Raw genomic sequence first — 19,389 nt, 5'->3', positions numbered from 1 at the left:
ACTTATTCCCTGAGACAAGGTCTCTCACTGAACCAAAAGCTTTCCATTTAGGCTCGGCATGCTGGCCAGTGACTTCCGAGGATCTGCCTGTCTCTACTAACAAAAGCACGTGATTGCCAGCAAGTGCTCACACACTACACTATCTCCTCAACTTAGGAAACAAATTTTGTTTTTGTTTGTTTGTTTTTGTTTTGTTTTGTTTTTGAGACAGGGTTTTGGTTCCTGTCCTGGATCTTGCTCTGTAGTCCAGGCTGGCCTCAAACTCAGAGAGATCCGCCTGCCTCTGTCTCCCAAGTGCTGGGATTAAAGGTGTGCGCCACCACCGCCACCACCGCTGCCACCACCACCCAGCCAGGAAACAGATTTTTAAACATTAGAGGAATATGTAGAGGATGTAAGGAGTGCTCTGCAGGCGAGTATGTGAAGCATTGGATCTTACTGTATGGGTATACAGTAAAGTTTTAATTTCGATAGTGTTGTCTGGAACCTAAGACAAATCAGAAAATAAGTTATCCTACAATATCTTCCCAAATAAAACATATCTGCCTATCAGCAGGGTGTTTATTATACAGTGGTTTCTGTATAGTAAGAGTTTAAAAGAGCTTTTAAAATGTACAGTAACTGTGTTTTTCCCTAGCTCACAATTATAGGTATGAGAGCAGAAAGAAACACATTGAGGCGTTGAATGGAGTGGGAAGAGCCAGCACAGGACTAGCTAGGTCACTCTGGTCAGACTGTTCATTGCGCCTGACCTGCTTTGTACTGTATAAAATGTGGGATCTACAGTACACTTCTCAAGGTTGCTGAGAAAACAAGCAAACAACAACAACAATAACAATAACAAAAACCAGTGGAAGGGGGCAGTGCTTAGAATGTGGCAAAATAAAAGTGAGAAGATGGCTGGAGAGATGGCTCAGCAATTAAGAGCACCGGCTGCTCTTCCAGAGGACCCAGGTTCAATTCCCAGCACCCACATGGCAGCTCACAACTGTCTCTAACTTCAGGCCCAGATACCACGCATGCATGTGATGATGCACATACATACATACATACATATGCAAGCAAAACACCCACAACACATAAATTTAAAACAATAAAAAACTTTTTAAAAATTAACAAACAGGAGAAGGACAGAATGACAGACTCCAGGAGTCCGAGTCTGCTTCCATCTCTCACTCAGGCATGCCTGTGAGCAAGGACCTCCCAGCCCTGGACATCAGTGTGCTAGGAAACACGGCCACTCCTCTCATCTACCACTTGGAATTCCTATGAAGAATAAACAGCAGACACAAAATGCTTAGCACATAATCGGCATGGAACATATATCTAACTGTCATTAACAATATCTGACACACAGGAAGCATTCAGCTGACGGTCACCATCACTAATAGAATGGACTCAGGGTCCCAAGTCTCACAGGTATAAAGCTCTTTGGCATCATTCAGTATTCCTTCCATTCATAAATAGGACAATTCATGCCCTCCTGCTCTGGAGGCAGAGCCCGGTCTGTAACACAGGGCTTTGGCCTTCTAGTCGTCCATGTTGGGTTAGAAACTGCACTGGAGGTCCTTCTACCTCCAGGAATGGTGGGGTCATTATGGAAACCTGTTCCTCATGGCTACGTTCAGAAAGGGAAAAAGCTGGGAAAAGATTCAAGCATTGGGCTAGGTAGGGGCTGCCACTGGTGACGAGGCACAACTCCACGTTGTTCTTGATCCATAGAACGTGTGTCTGGAAGGCATCAATATTTAATTTTTTGTGAAACTGGCCGAAGGTCTGTAAATCAAAAATATAACCACAGGAAATCAGAATGACATTGGGGAATTACAGACCGATCAATTATACTTTGGGATAGGGCCAGGGCATGGCGTCATTAATCAAATAAAAGACCCTGATTTTTCTTTTTAATATGAGAAAATTTACTAGGGTCTTTAGAGGTTTTTGGATAGTGACAAGGAAGTTCTCAAACAAGATTCTCCTAAACGAGATTTTTTTTTAAATGAGTATTGTGATCATTGCTAAAATATTTTAAAGGAAAATATTACACTAAGTGTTTAGTTCAGTTTACATTTCAAATGCAGAATAGAAACAAGAGGGTAAATGGATGACCACAGAGATGGGGCAGTTCAGGCTCCAATTGTCGTGAGAGTTTATTCATGCTCTATAGCACAGACCTCAAACAGAAGGTAGCCATAAATAGGAGAAATGTAACAGTCTCACAAGTGGCCAAAGTTCTGGTCACCATCCACTGACAGTTCATTAGGGCTAGACAGCACACTGAATTCACCCTCTGTTCCTCTGTGCCTCTGTTCCTCACAAATTAATTGATTCCATGCTATTACGGTACCATTTCACAGATATGGAAGCAGGAGTCCGTGAAAGGATGTGAGAGACATTAACACCTTCACCAGAGCAGCGACCACCACCAACTGCTTGGGAACACACCCCATGCCCCAGGCAGAAGCAGCCTAGTTACTCTGTTCACATAGCTCAGTTAGCCTCCTGAGGTTGGTGCTTGTGGTGGTATTGTGTTTCCCAAAATATTGTGCACACTAATAAACTTATCTGGGGTCAGAGAACAGAACAGCCACAATATCAAACATAGAGGATAGGCAGCGGTAGCACACGCCTTTAATCCTAGCATTCCAGAGGCAGAAATTCATCTGGATCTCTGTGTGTTCAAGGCCACATTGGAAACAGCCAGGCATGGTGACTCACGCCTTTAATCCCAGAAAAACGAGCCTTTAATCCCAGGGAGTGGTGGCAGAAAGCAGAAAGGTATAAAAGATGTGAAGACCAGAAACTAGAAGCATTTGGCTGGTTAAGCTTTTAGGCTTTCGGGCAGCAGTTCAGCTGAGATTCATTCTGGATGAGGACTCAGAGGCTTTCAATCTGAGGAAACAGGATCAGCTGAGGAATTGGCAAGGTGAGGTAGCTGTGGCTTGTTCTGCTTCTCTGATCTTCCAGCATTCACTCCAATAACTGGCCTCAGGTTTGATTTTATTAATAAGTACCTTTAAGATTCATGCTACAGGTGCTAAAGTTACTCCTCACTTTACTGGATAAAACTGAGACAAGGTGACCCAAGATCATCTCATGGAAGTAGCTCAGCAGGATGATGGAGCTCCATACTTAACCCCTCAGACAATCGCAAGCAAAGGAAGACAAATGCTGAACGGTCTCCTTTATATGTGGAATCTGAAGGAGTCGAGCTCACCAAGTATGGAGTAGCTTGGCAGTGGGCACAGACTAGAGGACAGGACCCAACGAGGTGTCACTTAGACTGGAGGAGCCAGCGAGCTCCTGCATGGCGCGATGATGGCTGTGAGTAATCGGGATAGATGCTTCCAGTTGGCTGAGTCAGTTTCAAATGTTCCCACCTCTAAATGGCAAGTGTGCGAGGTGATGTACAGATTCATTCGCCTGGCAGTCATCCTACATCATAACATCGCACTGTACTCCACGAATAACCTACAATTATGTGCTAGTTAAAACGAAGGAGAAAAAGAACAGCACGAAACAGCAAGTGCAAAGACAGTCCCCATTTGCAAACCTTTGGCTCTGTAGTAGTGAAGACCCAAGCGAACAGGGAGATCTCTGGGGTGGGAGTGGGGAAGGGACTGCCTTGGCAGTTGCCGAGGAACCAGACTTGGAGCTGAGCTAGAGGTACCTAGAGCTGACTTTAAGACGGTGAGATCTGCTGTGTTGTATTACTGCTCGCTCCAATACAGGGCTGTCATCTTTCACAGCAGGAGCAATATGCTCATTGCCTAAAACAACACGCTAAGCAGAACAGTAAATCAAGAGAGAAAAGGGAGGTTTGTGTGCCTAAAAGACTCAGGAGCAGGGAATGAATGAAGAGGTTAAAGAGAAGAAGAAAGTGGAGATTTAAAAAAAAAAAAAACCCAGAAATACATCAATTCCATTCCACAGGCAGACAAGCCTAACACAGTATAAAGCAGGCTCATGGGGATTGTTCTCATTAAAAAACATAGCTACTGGGCCTGAGACGGCTCAGTCACACACTACATGATTCATAAGCATGAGGGGCCGCGTTCCATCCTTCAGAACACACATTAAAAAGGGGGGGGGGTATTGCAGCACCTACCATAATCCCAGTGCTGGGGAACCAGAGACACCAAGTTCCCTGAGGCTTGCGAGCAAGCAAGCCTTGCTCGCTGATTTGGCAAGTGCTCGGTTCAGAGAGAGATCCTGCCTCAAAAAAATTAGGTAGTGAATGACTGAGATATACACTGTCAGCCTGTGCCCTCTACACACACGTACATGCCCATGTGCATCTGCACATATGCATGTGTGCTCACACCTGTGTGCACATCCCCACACAAACAATACATGTGTGAGGGTGTCTTTGTACACGGAAAGCAGTCTTTATTTGCAAATATTAAGTAAATGTCCATTAGAAGTCTGTGACACAGCCTGGACTGTACTGATGGGTACACAGGAAAGCCAGGCAGGAACAATAAGTCATTTTGCTAATTGCTAATATTTCATGTTTGCACACTGAACTAACTTAAAAACCTGAATGATGGCCCAAAAACATCTAAAACATCAAATAAGCACAACGTGTAATGAATATATTATTTTTTCCCACTAACTGTTTAAAAGTATAAGCTCTCCGTTTACCTAACTTTGGAAAGTCAAACCTGTGCCTTACTCTAGTGAATTCCTTTCTGACCAAGCATGAGAGACGATCACTCTTGGCTTAGTGACTAAAAGGCCATTAAACAGAACAATAGAGAACTCAACTACTACAAGTCAAGACGGAACAGCTTCTTCTCAAGACTGTATGTAAGCAAGTGGCCACTGGTCAAGGTCAAGACTGGGATTGTAGTCAGGTATAGTGGTAGCTACACCATCACTCTTGCTATGGCCTCCTCCTAGAGTTCTTTATTTTCTATCCCCAGTGATAACTGTCCATTATTTTCCATTGCTACTCTCTTCTCAGGCTGACCAACAGGAAAAACAAAACAAAACACCACTCAACTTCTTTCTTAGAGAACGTGTTCCCCGCCACCCCCAGAAGATTCAGAACTCAAAGGGCCTTGATGCGTTTATCAATGCCACTCAGTGTCAAGGACAGGAAATAACAATATTTTTTCTTTTCTGACTCAAATACAATAGCCCTTTGTGAAGCTGCTAAAAAAAAAAACTAGAAATAGAAAATTTGAGAAATATTTCAGGTGAGAGATACTCATCAACATATTCCATTTTGCTTAAAATATCTCCAAGCTTTTCTTAGCATTCCAGCTCACACAGCACTGAACTTCAGCATGATTAATCTGCTTCGCTCTTGTAGTGGAAGGAACTCTGAGGTCATCACAAGGGAGATACCAGAGAGCTGTCCTGTGGGACTGAAGTCCCTGTAAGCATGTGTCAACTCAGAGGGTTGTTTTCAGAATGGAGACAGGACATGTGGGAAAGGGAAGAAAGAATAATGCAAATTACTGCATCCTTGTTACCTGGCAACCGGAGTCTAGATCAAGGACCCAGGAGGTAACTTAGGCAAGCTGGAGAGTCCCTGAAGGCTAAGCCTATGATAGCAAAGTGCGGGTGTTCTCGTTGGCTGTCCAGCACAGATAAACGAGGCCCTTAGTTTGGGAAGCTTGACCGTGTTGCTGTCAGTGGGCCTGACCTAGCAACTGGAGATGAAAGAGACCAACAGAAGGTGTGTGGTGTCCAGGGTGGGCTCAGACATTACAGATCCAGTGAAGGAAAGACACACAGAGAGATCCGCATGATGGAAACAGGGCTTTGGGGAACAGGGTGAACTTGGTAATGGAAAGGTAGGGAGCTGTAGGGCACCAGAGGCTCCTCCTGGCCTCCTTTCTTAATGGCTTCTCCTTGCCACACCAGTCCCCTGGGCTCAACTCCTCCCTTCAATGGGAGAAAAGTAGATGACAGCCAAGTCTGCTTCAAGTCCTGCCAATAAAAACTTCGCAGGGTTAAGAACACACGCACACAAAGGCTTTAAATATCATGCTACTGTGGTTATTATTTTTTTCATAAGTTTCCAAGGCACACATACACACAGGGAAAGGTTGCTTTTATTCAAAGTGTTCAAGAGTGTTCACAGTCTATCAAGGAGCTACTATGTCCTCTGGCTCTTTCATCAGCTGGATCTGTTCTCCAAAGGGCTGGAGATTTATTTCAGGGCAGCCAATGTTTCAGTTGGTCCATTAGAACCCAAAGTATAGCATGAGAAGCCTCCAGCATAATCACAGGCCCGTGGCTGAGCAGGCTTGGGGGACATGGGTGGGCATTCAGGAAAACAACACTAGTTCACTGTGCTACCTGAGCAGGAAAGTGTCTCCACAGGACACAAGGTTGAATTCCAAACAGAACTAGAAATGTAAATATCTGAAGAAAAATGGTTTCTACGATGGTGAGTTTGTTGACATGCCCCGCCAATCTGTCAGCCATACATGCAAAAGAAAGGAGGGGGGGACTAACCAGGACTTGTGAAATGTCAGTGATAAAAATTAATCTCAAAATGAACACACGCCACACACTTTCTAGAAAGGTGCAGACAGGTATCTTTCATCATCATCATCATTATCATCATCATCATCATCATCATCATCATCATCCTCATAGCCCGACAGCCAAGATACCAGGATCCCAAATGGCAGTACTGCTCTGAGGTTAAGGGGCCTAACAGAGGATCTGAGATCTGGATGGGGGAATTAAGATGGTGACAAAATCCCTTCGTGTGTTGTTCAATCAACCATGTTCATAAAGGAGATGCAATGACTATACACATCACTGTGCTGTACCACACACTAGCGCTCATCCCGTTCTCAAGGAAAAAGTAAAAGCTTCATTCTGAAGCATTTATCTAATTATTCTTTATCAGTAAACCTCAGGAGTCAGATATCGGGTTAAGAACCTGAATGATCAGAGAAACAACAGAGAAGTGACCAGTGACCTCCTCTCTCTCTCTCTTCTTCCTTGATCCAAAAAGAGCTGAGAATCTTTCTAAACCCCTCCCTACTACTTTCTGTGTCTATCTGTCCTCGGTCCTCCAAAACCTCTATGGCTAATTGTGGTCAGCTAGTAGGTCACTCTGCCCTCTGAATCAAAGTAAACTTTATTGTCAGTCTCAGGAGTGTCAGAGTGCGAACAAAATACCCCACAACATATCATTCAACTCAGGGCGAGGAAAGCAGAACTGAACTTTCGCTGTCATGTGTACTGAACCTGTTGATTTCATGAAAAACCCAACTTTCTAGTTCAGATACAAAACACTTTCTCTATAGAAACACAAAGAAGACCTCAATACATCCAAATATAATTCACCCTTTCCCTGCAGAATCACCATGGTGCCCGGGACCCTGTACTCATATCCTGAAAACTGGGGGTGGGGGGTAGGGGTGTCTTCAGGCCCTCACTGCTGCTCAGTACTGTGGGGCTCAGGTCTACGTGCTCTCCATACCACCCCACTTCCACTTTGGCTGAACCAACTGCACCCCTGAGTTTCTCCACAGATTTCCTCCCAACGAGGTTCCACCATTTGAGGGCAACAACAGATTCTGTGTGCTTGACCGAGAGTCTGTCACCTGTTGTGTGAGCAAGGAGGAACAGTGGAGAAGTAATCCAGAGACAGCCGCTCATAGGGTGCAATGGGTGAGCTTTGCCAAAGGTAAGATCGTTCCTCCCGCCACTTAGGAACACCTGGGTGTTCCCCACCTTGGGCATCATGCACAACACCAAACAGGCCACTGAAAATGCAAAGGAGGAGATGAGGTGGATTCTGGGGCTGCTGGACACACTTGAAGATAAGGACTTTTCCGGCAGTAATGAGTGACACTGGCTGATAGCACAGTTGTCTGCACCCTGCGGTGGCTCTAGAAACAGGCCTTAGAGGCTCCTTTTTGCTAGACCTTCCCCAATACCGGTTGCATTCGACAGCCCTAGTTCATGGCTGTCATGGGGGGAGGGGGTGAAGCTGTGTGAAAAGATGGCCCAGTCTGACACTAAGAAGTCTGCAGAGAGCCAGTCAGCCTCAAAAGGATACTTTTCCCAAGGAACGACAAGAGTTGATGGGAAGAGAAGAAGAAATCCCAGGCTAAGGGGAAAAAGGAAAAAAGGTAGCTGCCACGGCTCCTGAAGAGGAGATGCACGAATGTGAGCAGGCACTGGCTGCTGCTGAGGCCAAAGCCAAGGGCTCTTCACTCACCTGCCAAGAGTACCTTTGTGTTGGATGAGTCTAAGCCTAAGTGAGTGCTCCAACGAGGCCGTCCTCTCTGTGGCTCTGCCATATTTTGGGGCGCCCTTTAGTAAGGATGGCTGGTTCCTGTGGTATCCTGAGTTCTGCTTCCCTGAGGTGCTTGCCCAGACCTTCATGAGTTGTAGCCTCATCACAGGAACGTACCAGAATCGGACAAACTTGGGAAGAATGCCTTTGCTAGTGCTACCCTCTTTGGAACCAATGACAACAGATCTATTTCCGGTGTTTGGGTCTACAGAAGCCAAGAGCATGCCTCTCCCCTGAGTTTAGATTGGCAGGTGGACTGAAGAGTCATATACATGGTGGAAACTGGGTCCTTATAGCTAGGAGACCTAGACTCTGGTTTGTGAGTGCTTTTCCTGGGACGTCAAAGAAAACAAACACATAATTCATGGATTTTTTATCTTTATATTTACATGCACAATTATAGACCAACATATTTCTATTAAAAGATAGCGCATGCATGTTTATAATCAAAACTAAATATCATTAGATATTCTGAGCCCTGAGGTCGACCAGCTGTCCTGGGAACACTTTCCTGAGAAGAAAGTGCTGGATCCACCTAAGGAATTAGCATCCAAATCTCTTAGGCATAGTTTCATGTTATTTTCTCCTTCACACATTTGATGCAATTAGCTTTCATCAAATCAAGATATTCATCACCCCCAAAAGCCCACGCTGATGATAACAGAGCCTCATTATTTCTTGAGAGTCAATGGATCCCTCGGCCATTACATGTGGTAACTGGTAATAGGTAATTCTTCAGGACTATTACAAAAAGTAGTTCATAATTTCTTTTGTTCTGGTTTTCACTGTGGGATAGAAGCACTGCATAGTAGGTTTTTCTTCCTTATTGTTAATACTTAGGCTGATGTAAGACACTCCCACTCATGGACATGCAGAGCAGTATCCCTCACGGTGAGACAGAATGCAAGCCCTATGATGGAGTGATGTCTGCAAAATGATGGGGTGAGAAAAGTCCTGTGTGTATTTATTTTAAGGCAATAGAACAGGGTCAATGTCAGAAAACAGCAGGGGTATTTAAGAGGCAAAGAGGGAAAGAGACAGTTTTTCCTTCCTTTCTTCTCCCTCTCTTCCCCTTCTTTCCTCCCTCCTGCCTCCCTTCTTTACCATTTCTCACTTTCCTTTCTTACCAGTCTACTTGTATCACTTTTCCCCCTAGGTAGTTTTTTCCTTCCTAAAAGTCATTACCAGATAAGTAGGTAGGAAGATGGGAGGGGGGCAGATATAAGTCTGTAAATGTGTTAAGGACTTAATTACTTTGATTGAATAACTTGGGCCCAGAAGCTTTCTACCATCAGTAGCAAATATGTAGATGTAAACATGTCCAAGAATATCCTAAGTTTTCCCATATTTCTAAGTGAAAAATGTAGAAACAGCCGTGTGGATAAAAAAATCAATACATTGGAAACTTCTAGGCTGGTTAGGTTTCTGGGAGTATAAAATTGAACCCAAACAGGAAGATGGAATAAGACTCTATCAAAAATGATTCCAGCAGAATCAGGGCTGGAGTGAAAATCCCAGGACATATAAACGAGGGCAAAGTGATTGAACCAGAGCTGTCCTCTGGCCCAGAGAAGTCAAGAAGAAGCCAGGGAAAGCAGAGCAATTCCAGGCCACTGCTCATCCCCCAAGTATGGCTGAGGTCAGGGTCTCCGAGGTCAGGCCTGGGTTCAGCCCTTGGAGAGGCGGGAAACCACACCAGCAACTTTTCAAGATGTACTCTTTATGGTATTTGCAGGGACGGCCAACAAAAGCCAGAGGGCTGTTTACCAACAGCATTCTCCAGCGCCTCCCTCAGAAATGACTGCAGAAATTCCTGCCAACACTTACATGGGAACCAAAGAGAAGAGACCGAGTGTAGCCATGTAAAACATGCCCCAGTCATTTCGTAACCTCCAGCTCTGTGCAGATGGCTGCTGTGGAAGAAATGACTGCTTACAGAACGGAGCCCCGAAATCCATCCAGCCTTCGGAAAGAAAGCAAGAGTGAAAATTAACCACCACGCTCTGGAACTCAGAGCTCTTTGATGTCTAGGAATAAAACATTCACAAAGGAGAGGAAATGGGGTCAAGGGCAAGTACAGGTCATTGTTGAAGGCGGTCAATGTCAAAAAGGCCACACCATATTAAAGTAGATGTTCTACAGACTGGAGAAGCCAGATAGAAATTAGTACATCTCCATATACCCAAGAGATGTGGGGCTCTGGGCTCTGGAAGGAACCAAACACAAGCTCAATTGCCAAGACAGTACCAGAAGCCACGGATGTTGGCTTTCATCAAGTCATCTGCCCAAAGCTGGGCCTTAGGAGTCTTGGGACCCTTGGGACCCATTATCTGGGGCTCATCCTTGTCTCTCCTTTATAGCAATATTCAGAACAGTTTGGTATGCCACTCTACACATAGACAACCCTTCCTGCTTCACCCTACAGCCTAAGAATGAGTACAGACACACTGTTCTTCTAGATCTACTGGACATCCCTTTTGAAAGCATCGGGAAAAGGGACATGGAGCTGAGTTTCTTGGTCTTGACTAGTTGGTGACACCCTACAGTCTGATACACCCTGCAGAGTTTAGACAGCAGCATCCATTGGGGTAAGACCTGAGGTGACTGGTTCTAGCACTGACCATCTGACATTTGGTTTAGTACCTGGATGGGGTAGAAGGGCAGTCAGTATTGAGGAAAGATTTGAATCCTCCCCCCCCTTCTCTCATGCACGCACACTTGCACATTCACCACACTCACACACACTCAATGCATGTACACTCACACATGCACGAACACTCACACACATATCACACACACACACACAAACACACACACACTTAAGCTTCAGAGATAAAAATCTCAAAGAATTGACCAATCCTCCTCCTTCACCTCTTCTTCCTCCCCTTACTTCTCTCTTCTCCCTCTTATTCCTCTATCTTCTCCTTTTACTTTACTTTCCTCTTTTCCTGCTCTTGCAGGAAAACCAGTAAGGCAGTTATAAAGCCCACTTTACAGGCAAGTAAACACAGGCTTCAAAGGAGTAAGGAATCTGCCAGAATACACAGCCACGAAGCTGAAAATTCAGGGTTTCAGATTACCAGCTTACTGTATAGAATGTCAGCTGCCAACAAAACATACCACCCCCTTCTGAAAGACAGATTTTGAAGGCTGGGGTTATGAGGAATGCATCATATTCATTCAGCAAATACCTACTGAGTATCTACTGTCTACCAGGTGCTAAAATTACCCCAACTGGCATGAGCTTTGGACCTAGGTAGCTACATTCTCCTGCTTCTCTAGTTACATGTCTTATCATCAAAAGAAGAGGCTGCTGAATATGCTATTCAAGGGAGCCCAGAAAGCAGCTTCTCTTCTATGTCTTTGGAGGAAACGATCTCATTTTTTTCCTAGGACCCTCCAAGAACCATTTAGTGACATGCAAAGAGGCTGGAGGGACAGCTATTAAGGAACACAGGGAAAGGTACAGCATGAAGTCAGGAGGAGAGGAACAAATATGGCGGCCTTTGTGTGACTTCCTTCCCAGTCAAATAGGGAGGGCTGAAAGAGTGGTGTATTCTTGTCCCTTCTCTACCTGAGGAAGCTGGGAGAGTTATAGCCATCTGTAACACTCAACACACCTGCAGAGAAAGCAAGTTGCAGAGTGTGGCTCGCACCCCTAGGCAGACTCCCGGGGTCCCAGGCAGCTGTGGAGACTGGCAGCCTCTGGTAGTCCCTCCCTACACAGTGCAGAACAATCCCCTTCTCCCCGGGCTGCTGAATCAGCCGGGCTGGGATGCTCCAGTGAGATCAGTTAGACTCTAGAGATATTTGGTTTACTCGGCACCGTGAAGGAAATCACAGTAGTTCAGGGAGAGAATAAAAATGGGGAGTTGGCAGAATAAAGGTGATAAAAATAGATTTTCCAAGCCTACGAAGATGAATCATTTTGCCACGGGGATTCGTGAAGCGGTTTCAATTTGGTTTTCGATCCAGCCCCATAAATTTGATGAAGGGATATTTCCTTCCCTTGGCAACCAGTGCCATGAAGTGTTCATTCAGTCTTCAGACAGCTTTGACAGGATTTGATTAGAAGATTGCTCAGGAATAACCTCCAGTCCTTTCTCTGCCTGCTACAAATATGGACTGTGATGGACAAGGACCAGCGAGTGAGGCTGGTTATCCAGCCCTTGAATCCCAGAACCACTGCCTCTTCCTCCCGGCTCGCTTTTCTCCCTGATTATTTCCCTCTTTGTTGTCAGAAAAGAAGATTTTCACAATGCAAAGGGGGTAGCTGAGAAAAGAGCAGAGTGTGAGAGAGGTCCCAGGTGAGAGGTCTCTCCATGGCACCAGGTGCTGTCAGGAATGACGCAGTGTGGGCATCCGTCTTTGAAATACAGCAGGGTTGCTTCTCATTCACAAAATTCTTAACATTGTCTTGAGTTTGACAAATTACTATATCTGTGCCTTTAGCTACATACCCATAAAGGAAAAGACAATATTCCGCTTAGCAGATAAAGCCTATTTAAAGCAACTGGCGGTGGGGAGGGGTGTAAAAAGTAAAAATCCATATCAAAGGCTCGGTGATAGGAAATTGATTCTGGAATTACTTTAGCTCATAAAAAGTAATGTTTTAAACTAAACGTAAAAATCCGCATAGCCTCCTTCCTTCTCCCCAGAACATCCATCATATACACTTTCCAATAACGGATCTTACTCACCCCAGTACGTCCTCACACTCTGCACTGAGCTCCAGCAGACTCACACAGAGAGATGGGCGGTGCGCCTCCCCTCGTGTGAGCCCCTCACAGCAGCAGCCCAGATGCCCCTACATTCTCCTGCTCAGCAAGATCCTCACTACCACAGAGCCAAGCTTGGGGCAGAGCAGGCTGTAAGAGCTGAAATGCTGATGCGGGGAAGCAGGATGAAGTGCTAGGGAGCCGATTGCCACATCTATTGGGAAGGGAGGCGGGGATTCTGCTACTGCAGAGGAAGAGGAAGAAGCGTCCCCAGACCCCCCAGAGACCCAGATACCATTGCACAAAACAACATGGTGGCAGTCTCCGGACCGGCACACAGTAGGCTTACAGTACTGCCAGCCATTCTGGGACTGGACTGAAGGAAGTGTGACGCAGGGCACAAGGCTCAGAGACAAACCAGCTGCGGGGCCTGGGCCAGTTGCCACCTTCTGAGTCTCAGTTTCCCCATTTATAAAATAATAGTGCTCTTAAGCAGTTAGATGCCCCTAGTCTTGCAACCGTGAAAACAAACACAAGCCTAATAAATAAATAAGCACTGCTGTGGTTTACCGGAAACACACTACATACCATTCACCATCATCTTACACATTTAATGTGTGTCAGCTTGCTTGGTCCCACAATGCTGAGATGAGATTTATTAGCTCCATTTTATAGATGAGGAAACTATCACACGCACTCTGTGAATCCCCATGAAGGTAAAAAAAGATCATGATATCCATTCAGTGTTTTGAATTTAAATGGTAGCATTTAATCTCTGTGCTTGAAATTGAGATGGCATCTGCGAATGGAATCCAGCGCCGTCGGGTGATTAATGTGTTTACAGTCTCTGCTGGTGTAACTCTGAGATACCAGTATTTACGGTTATAGCTGCTCATGCTGCTGCAGAACCCATTTCCCACCTGTTGGTTTTTATTAAAACTCCATAAAGGGCATGAAATATTTCTTTGTGCAGATTCTAAAAACAGGGTCCTGAAATATGTGAGCAGAAATACCCTGTATGGATTTACTGTTTGGAATTTTCAGGTGCTATAAAACACAGTGTTTACAACCAATCCATCACTTATAAAACTTTATTAGATTGATAGGCCAGCAGAGTCCCTGGCATCCTGCTATTTATTGACACCAATAGATCATCTAGTAGGCTGGCTTTTAACATTTATTAATAACTTCTGTGCTTCCTGGCCCTTCCACTGTTTCCTCCCATTATGCCCTCCTTTATCGTTCCTGTCATTTACTTTTTTAAGTAAAATATTTACTCGAGGAGAGTTTTTAAATTTACAGAAAATTCGCAAAAATACAAGAGTATCAGTACAACCAAGACCCTGGATCTCAATGCTTGGGATCATCCGTAACCACTGCTGAACAGATGCACGCAGAGTGCTGTGAACCAAACTGTGTTTTGCTCCTATGGCCTTCATTTTTTTTCCCAGTGTTCTTTTCCAGCTCTTTGATACTGTCTAGGACAGCACAATACATTGTCAGTGCGTCCCCATAACTTCCCAGGACTTACCTTGTTTCTGAAACTTGCCTGTTGTTTTTTTGTAATGACCTTGGTAACTGTGAAAAAGCTCTGGCTGGGTGCTTTCTAGAATGTTTTCCACTTGATTTTGCTATTTTTTCCCCTCATGCTTAGCCATGTGAGGAGGACCATAAAGGTTAAGTACTATTTTTACAACACTTGTATCATCCACACTGCTTTTATTTTATGTTTTCAGGGTTGGTTTTTCATTCTATGTGGGGGTGGGGAGTGGCTGTCTCACTGTTTTCCAGGCTGGTCTTGAACTCCTGGCTTCAAGTGATCGTCCACTCCTTCCTTGTGTAACTGAGACTATAGGTCTGTGCCACCATGCCTATTAGTCATCATATTTTTAAAAGCTTTATATTTAAGTCGAACAGCAGCTTTATGGTAAGAAGAATTGAACTTTGAAAAAAGACAAGTTAAACTGTGAGGCCTTTACTTGGTTACCCTGTAGTTTACATGGTTGAGAAGATAAGAGAGAAACTAAGGCTGGCATCCATTTTCAGAGGAGTGTGCAACCCTTAAGCGTCTAGCGGGAAGCCAGTTAATTACCAGATAGGTGTCTAGCAATTCTTTTGAAAGGCTTGCCAAGACAAACTTCCTACAAAAACAGTCTCAGAGGAAGACGTACTGGAAGAGCAATGTTATTTCAGCCAAGTATGGCCTACTCTTCGTCTGATGCCTTCAAGCGGGTAGGGACATTAGTTTTTTGTTTTTTGTTTTCTTTTCCTTGTCAAACTGTAGAAGCCCCATGAGCTCAAGTTGGGAGTCCACGGCAAGAACTAGCTCCGTGGAAATTTCTTTATGGAAGCTGTGACTATGAAAAACAGGTAAGCCTGAGACCAGAACATGTGTTCCTGCTCTTATATATTTCTCCTCACAGGTCCTAATTAAAGGTTTTATTCCCAAGGGGGGAAAGCGAGGAAGTGATGTAATGTCACAAGCTGCCGAACTCTGCCCAGTGAAAGATAAGGGAAAACAACTGGGTCCTTTCTTCAAAGAAAGGTTTGTTTTCTCTTCCCCCAGAGACAGGAAGAAGAAAAAAAAACCTAAGGAAAGGATAAAAAAGCTTACCGAATTCCTGTACTTAACTCCCACCTTTGCAGAGACACAAAATGATGGTGGAAAGAAGTTTGGAAAATAATTTATAGTGTATGAAGAGGTAATTAGACTCCAGCAAGCGACTCTAGTCATTCACGGCACCTGTGAGTAAGAATTTAGGTGGCTGGCTGGCTTATTCACTGCAATGGGTTGACTTGTACCCTAACCCCTATACCTCAAAATCTGACTGTATTTGACTGTAAAGAGGTCATTAAGTTATAGGAGATCATCTCAGTGAAACCTAAGCCAAGCTGTGATGGTGTCCTCATAAAAAGTGGAAATGCAGACAGAGACAAGCATGGATCAGTGCAAAAGATGGCCACCTCTACAGTAAAGAAAAAGGCTCAGAAGAAACCAGGGCTTGTGGCGCCTGGATCTTGGACTTTCACGTTCCTCCAGAATTTTGAAAAAACACATTTCTGTTGCTCAAGCTGCCCAGTGTGTGGCACTTGTTACAGTAGCAGAGCAAACCGACAGGTTCCCCTGGCACTAACAGTCAAGGTCAAGGGTAGGAGAAAGGCTCAGAGCGTGAGCCCGGTGGGGATTACCTAACAAGCTATCGTCCGTTAGACAAAGGACTTTCAAAGTTTCCATCCGTCATGATTTCAAATCTAACTCCAATAATTAATGACTCCCCCTGTGGCTTCAAGTCCCTTTCGTCTCTCTCCTCTTCCTTGAGTTCTCTCAGTACTGACCAAAGACACCTAAAGTCAAGACTACAATTGGGGGTGAGGGAAATTCAAAGTTTGCGATTCTAGGACAAGAAATGATTTGTTTTTGTCCATACTTAAACATAAAGATTTAATGCCAAAATTTTTCATTCATTAACTGAGTCCAAATTTTGTCGTTTTCCCCGAGTTTCAACCCAGTATGTTCTTTACTCTGCCAAACAGCTGCTCATGACCATCTCTTAGAGACAGCCAAGTCAGTACATACAAAATTGATCTTTGCTCTTGGAACCCATTTCTCATTCCCCTGCTCCCACGATCCCTATTAATGGCATTAGCATCCTCCAAGTTGCTCAGGTCCAAAACATGGATGTCATCTTCCCAGCATTATTTATTGTGTTTTACCAAGTCCAACACGTACATATTTTTAACATCTGAAATAAAGTTGCATCTTTCCATTGCTGGTGCCTTAGCTTTGTGTCATAATTGAATTGGCAGGTGGTTTTTATTAGCTAGGCTATTAAAAACTGTATGTCTTATAAAATGATGGCTTATTGCATCTGGAGACAAATTCTATCTTCTCATGTCCATTCCTCCTGGCCTTCATCTAGGCTTAGATGTGTGTCATCTCTCATTTGGATTTCTTGTCTCCTACTCAACTGATTTAATTCCTCGTTTCTTTCCATCACAGTCTGCCCACACTGTTAGTGTTTAAATCTGAGATGTCTTCCCAAGGCTCATGTGTTAAGAGCTTGGCCCCAGCAAAGCAATGTTGAGAGGTGGGACCCTGAGAGGCGACTGGATCATGAGTATGAGAACTTAGACACTGATGAAGTCACGGCTGAATAGGCTAATGAGCAGCAAGCCTAGTGGGAGGAGACAGGTCACCAGAGCTGTGGTATTGAGGGGTATGATTTCTCCAGTCTTTTCTCTGCCTGTTTGGTTCCTGTCTGCCATGAGGATAGGAGTCTCTTCTGCTACACACTCCTACTTCCATACCCCCCTGCCTTCTGGCAAGCCCAAAGCAACAGAGTCAGCTGACCATGGACTTCAATCTGTAAAAATGAACCACAAAAAGCCTTTTTCCCTATAGGTTTATCTCGGGTATTTTGTCATAGTGATAGAAAGCTGGCTAGCTACACACAGCTGCAGAGTTATCCACAACACAGAAGTCTTTTGCTTTCAATGGGTTTCAAGAGATGAAAAAGGAACCAACTCCATGTTGATGGCATTTCCCACCTCAATGTACTCTTTCTGGTTCACTTTCTAAAACACTGACTTCTCTCAGAGATGCTTAGCTCCACATACAGTATAGAAATCCTGGCCACTCCCAGACAGCATCTAAGCTCTTCTGGCTTGACCATCTACATTCCCAACAAGAACATCCTTTCCCCAACTCCAAGGCCCTTTGTGTTCATGGGACCCTGGTGGCACCTCACCTGTCCAAAGCAGGTTTTGACCTCAAGTCAGCATACCTTCCTTGTTCATCGTTGCCTATTAGACTCCCTTAGCACTCTACAGTTGACCCAATGTTAGACTGGTTTATTTGCCTTCTAGAAGGAGGTCCCTTAAATGTTAAAGGTTATGTCTTATGTCAGAAGTGGATTCTCACTTGGGAGAATCCACAAGAGAAAACAAACCATCTCTTTTTTTGGTGCAATGTACAAAAAAAAAAAAAAAAAAAAAAGAGGAAACAAGTTTGATGTCATACAAGAGAGACCGTCCCAGGAAACTGTAATCTTTAAAGTCCTGTGACCCTAGGGAAATGTCTTCAGAAGAATGAGAGATTTACAGGTCAGTAGAGATGCTACTCAATTTCCAATGAGGATAAGTCCTGACAAACATATCGTAAGTTGAAAATGCAAGGGTTGGGGATTTAGCTCAGCGGTAGAATGCTTGCCTGGCAAGCACAAGGCCCTCGGTTCGATCCTCAGCTCCAAAAAAAAAAATCTCTTAATAAAAATGTTTTAAAAGAAAAGAAAATGCAATAAACACATCTACCCCACCAAACATCACACCCAGGGACACAGCGCACAGTAGTATACGTTGTGTGTGGCTGACTGGAAGCTGTGGCTCCTGCCACTGTCAGGATTTAGAATGTCATACTGCACACCACCATTCCAGGGAAAGATCAAAGTAGAGACTCTACCGAATGGGCATCATTTCACATCATAGTCAAGTTAAACAATTGTGAACCAAACTATGGTGGTATTTTATTTGTACTGAAATGTGATTTTAATTGTATGTTAATAAATAAAGTTGCCCGGGGGTCAGAGCTATTAGAGCCATAGCAAAAGCTGGGCGGTGGTGGTGCACACCTTTAATCCCAGCACTTGGTAGGCAGAGATAGGTAGATCTCTGTGTGGTCAAGGATACAGCCAAAATTGGAGACACACGCCTTTAATCTCAATACCATAGAAGACCTGGCGGGCTGTACAACAGACAGTGACGAGGCAGTCATGTGGTTGGTTTTACAACCAATGAGAAGGCAGAACAGAAAGTCTATATAAAGACAAACAGACAGGAAGTAGCTCTCTTTCAGAGAGGTCTCTTGGCTTAAGAGGCTAGCTGCAGCAGGCGGGTAAGGCTCTTAGCTCTGATCTCTTGGCTTTCTTCTTTGTATTGGTTCTGTGTTTCTTATTTAATAAGACGGTTGGTTACATTTACACCAAACCAGTTGGAGAATATATGTACAACAATTTCATCCCCTGTGACATAAAGGTCTGACAGTTCCCAGGGATCACTTCCAGTTTGAAGCCCTTACGGAAGCTCCTTCGCTGGAGTGTGGCTGCACCTCGTGACTTGCTTTAAATTGAATGAGTATGGCAAGCGTGATGAAATGTCACTTCAGAGATTAAGGTATAAAGGACTGTGACTTCCACCTGAAGTGTTTGTGCTCTCTCTCTTTCTCTCCCTTCTTCTTCTCTCCCTCCCCCTTTCTCTGTCTCTCTCTCCTTCCTTCCCTCTCCCCATCTCTCCATTCCTCCTTTTAAGCAACTACTCTAAGCCTTGCTCAGATTCCAACCCCATGGGAACTATGGGAAAACCAAGGTTGTGTGTTTTAGCTACAAAGTTGGGCAGGCAATT

General features: G+C 44.4%; 1 pseudogene; it reads left to right on the top strand.

The window, feature by feature from the left end:
- Nucleotides 1-7,337: 7,337 nt before the first annotated feature.
- Nucleotides 7,338-8,704, top strand: LOC131920803 (elongation factor 1-gamma-like; annotated as a pseudogene).
- The last annotated feature ends 10,685 nt before the right edge of the window (nt 8,705-19,389 follow it).

Source organism: Peromyscus eremicus, chromosome 10, assembly GCF_949786415.1.
Source record: "Peromyscus eremicus chromosome 10, PerEre_H2_v1, whole genome shotgun sequence".
NCBI lineage: Eukaryota > Metazoa > Chordata > Mammalia > Rodentia > Cricetidae > Peromyscus > Peromyscus eremicus.
This window is presented reverse-complemented; position numbering and strand designations above follow the sequence as displayed.